Consider the following 3,827-nt stretch of genomic DNA (forward strand, 5'->3'; position numbering starts at 1 on the left):
TGTTTCATACACCTGAAGCATTGTTTCAAAGGCAAAAAAGTTGAAAAATATATCATAGTGTATATAGAATATGCAAATTACCAAAAAAAAAGTCTTTTTTCTATAGGTTAGATCAAATGATGTTATTATGTTATGATTCTTCATGCGACCACTTGATATGCTAGATCACACATTTGAAATGTTGTGTATACAAAAACGACAACATTCACTTTCCTTAAACCGTACCTGTCATATCAACCATTACACTATTTATAAACCCTACAACACCAAGTTTCTAATTTCAATAAAATGGTATTAGACACTCCCAAAATCTGGCTCTCTCCTTTGGTAGTCTTAAATGCTTCATCCTCTAAGAACATTAAACACTCTATCACTTGATGGCATTAGACCCTACTTAGCCTTGTTCGCGCTAGACGGTTCCTCAGTGTAAATTATTCGAACATCTATCTTGCATTAGATCTTTTTCTTCAAAGAAAAAACAAAAACTGAAATTTCCTAAATTAAAATAAAAATAAAAATCCTAAATAAAAAACCCTTACCACTTGCGCTTCTTCTCCCACCTCCACTTTCTGGTTCTAATCGCGGACAACAATTTCTCAACTCACTCTTCTACGACGATTTTACAAAATAGTGGGATTTTCCTTTTTATAATTTCTCAAATTCTCTATGTCGAAGAATGGTTTGGTGTGTTCTTTTACCTTCGTGCACCCCTTCTCCTCCTGCTCCATTTCCTCTTTCACTAATTACCTTCGTTAATTGATTTCATTTTAATTTTTTATTCTTCCCAACTAATTTGGACAAGCAAAGCACAGAAAGAGACTCTCTAGAAGTAGTGGAAACTCTAGAATGAAGTTCCTTTGAAGACATTTATTTCATTCCAATCTTTCTCCCTCACTCTCACCTTTTAAAAGATGCTAGCACCTCACCCTCTCAGAACCCTCACCACCCCACCACCATTACTTCTCCATTTTCTTCCTTCAACCCCTTTCATTCCTTCATTCTCCCACCCTCCATTCCAATCCCATGCTATGATGGGCTCATTCTCTTCTTCACCATCTTCTCCATCTTCATCTTCTCCTTCCACATCATCCACCCCCCAAGAACATCCTCAAAACAACCTCAACCAACACAAACTCTCCCACGTCCTCAAATACCACAACCAAACCAAGCACAACTTCAACCATTTCGCCCGTGGGCCCCACGGCCTCGACTGGGCCAACCAGCCCAACCCATTTCGTAGATACCTCTCCTCCCCTCTCATCTCTCTTCTCCACCCACAACCACCATATCTACCACCACTCTACCACTCTCTCTTCCTTTCTCTCCCTCTCCCCACCCCATTTCCCAATCCACCGTTTCCCAGTTCCTCTTCGACTCCCTCGCCCTCTCCGCCTGGAAAACCACCAGCTTCTCCACTTGGTCCCTCAGGGTTAACCCCAGTAGCGGCAATTTGCATCCCACTGAAGCCTACATCGTTGCCCCACCATACCCTCTATCTCTGATTCCGCTTTTGTCGCTCATTATGCCCCTAAGGAGCATGCTTTGGAACTCAGAGCCCAAATCCCATCTGGGTTTTTCCCCAAGTATTTTCCACCCAATTCGTTCCTTGTTGGGTTGTCCTCGGTTTTCTGGCGTGAGGCTTGGAAGTACGGGGAACGCGCGTTCAGGTACTACCAGTTTTGTGCTTAAATTACCCCCCTTTCTCAAGGATACACAAATGTTTAAGTAGTAGTGCTATAAATATTACAAATTATGTCGAGTGGTCATTTAAGTATTAAAACATTGTTTAAGTTTGTCATCCAACTTTGTTAAGATGTTGTTTGGATAATCATTTTAGCAAGAACTTCTATGAGAAGGGAATTATAAAAAAATTATCTTTTTTCATAAGCTTGAAATAGTTTATGCATGTGCTAATCTATAGGATAGGAACTCTCTTCATTTAGCTTCTCTAAGAGTTGATGTTGATTTGAACTTGTGGATCATGGAGAAAATTAATTCACTTTTCTGTTATTTCTTTTTCTATAAGTATTTATGGAGAAATTTATTTAGAAAAGAAAATTTTCATTAACTTAGGGACTGAACTGATGAATTTTTGTACTTCAGTAGTTGCCTAAGTAGTTTTATTACATTAAGAGTCACTTACGAGAGAATAATAATTTAGGGATGAAATTGATGGTTTATTCGATTCAGGTACTGTAACCATGATGTTGGTCACGCCATTGGGGCAGTTGCCATGGCTGCTGCGGGTCTTGGTTGGGATGTGAAGGTTTTGGATTCCTTGGGGTGTGAGGAGTTGAAGAGTCTCATGGGGCTTCATGTTTTCCCTGATTTTGAGATTCCGTCGCGTGCTGTTAGAGGGAAGATTCCAGAAATTGAGTTTGAGCATCCTGATTGTGTGATGCTGGTTTATCCGAGTGGGGTTGGTGGGTTTGATGTTAACTGGAAGGAATTAAGTGAAGCTATATTGGGGTTTGATAAGTTGGATTGGAAGGGGAAACCTAATTCCCTTAGCAAAGAGCATGTGTGTTGGGATGTTATTTAGGACTGCTGAGGCTGTGAAAAAGCCTTTGACATTGGGGATAAGTTCTCGGTTGAGCCGTTTCAGAGGAGTGGTGTTTGTGGGGAGGGTTTGTATAACGGGTTAACTGTGAGGGAAGTTGTTAGGAATCGAAGGAGTGCTGTCGATATGGATGGAGTTACTGAAATTGAGAGAGATGCATTTTATCAGATTCTGTTGCACTGTCTTCCTTCAGGTTGCCAGAGTGGAGGGAGGCAAAGGAGGCAGCTGGCATTGCCATTCCGGGCTCTTCCGTGGGATGTTGAGGTGCATGCTGCTTTGTTTGTTCATAGAGTGGTGGGATTGCCTCAAGGATTGTATTTCTTGGTGAGGAATGAAAACAATTTCGATGAACTGAAGAAAGCTATGCTACCTGACTTTTGTGGACCAAACCCGAGGGCTGTCCAGATGAGCTTCCACTGTATGAACTGCTTAGATCTGATTGCCGGCCGCTTGCCAAGAAGCTTTCGTGCCACCAGGTATGTGGGAATTGGTGATTGCCTAAACGCCTTTTAAATTTTGCATTGCTTTATGGAGTTTCTTAGAGTCTGTGAATTATGTTGTACATGATCAAATAGTTGTCTAGTTAGATTGTGAAATGAAACACAGTCATTGAGGAGATGAAAGATGTCTTTATTACAATGAGAGTGAGGGTTTATGCTGCTGTTTTTAATAGATAGGTGTGTTAAATTTGGATTTTGCTTTTAAGCAGGAATTATTATTGAAACACAGTTTACTTGGTTCGTATATAGTAATAATATATCCATCCATTTCACAATTCTCACATACTTTCAGTCTGGTAGTTTTGTCTCTACCATTGAATAAGTGAACAAACTGTTGTTTATTTTTAATAGCTTCAATGTTTGGAATTTGAGTTTGCGGGTATCAAAGCTTTGACTTATTTTCTTGCTTTATTATCTTAAGATCTATTGGTTGAGTTACAGAAATGATTTAGCTTTTGATATATTCTATCTATCAATATCTCTAACGTACAATGATATTATACCATTAGTTATATAACACTAATATCAGTCTTATTTCTATTTAGAATCTGAACTGATAATCAGTGAATATTGTATATCCTGTTCTAAAAATGTAACACGTTATTGCAGGACATTGCAAGTGATGGATGCTTCAGCCTTGGTATGTTGGCCCGTATGGAACCTACTTTGTGTGAGAAGAATTCTGGATGTATCCACGTTTATTTTGGGAGACTGGAGTCCTTGGACAGGTGTTGTACCTCGAAGCACATGCTATTGGTATCTCAGCA

General features: G+C 39.6%; 1 pseudogene; it reads left to right on the forward strand.

Moving 5' to 3' along the window:
• Positions 1 to 557: 557 nt before the first annotated feature.
• Positions 558 to 3,827, forward strand: part of LOC137816253 (uncharacterized) — a 13,522-nt pseudogene continuing 10,252 nt past the window's right edge.

This window comes from Phaseolus vulgaris, chromosome 10 (assembly GCF_000499845.2).
Source record: "Phaseolus vulgaris cultivar G19833 chromosome 10, P. vulgaris v2.0, whole genome shotgun sequence".
NCBI lineage: Eukaryota > Viridiplantae > Streptophyta > Magnoliopsida > Fabales > Fabaceae > Phaseolus > Phaseolus vulgaris.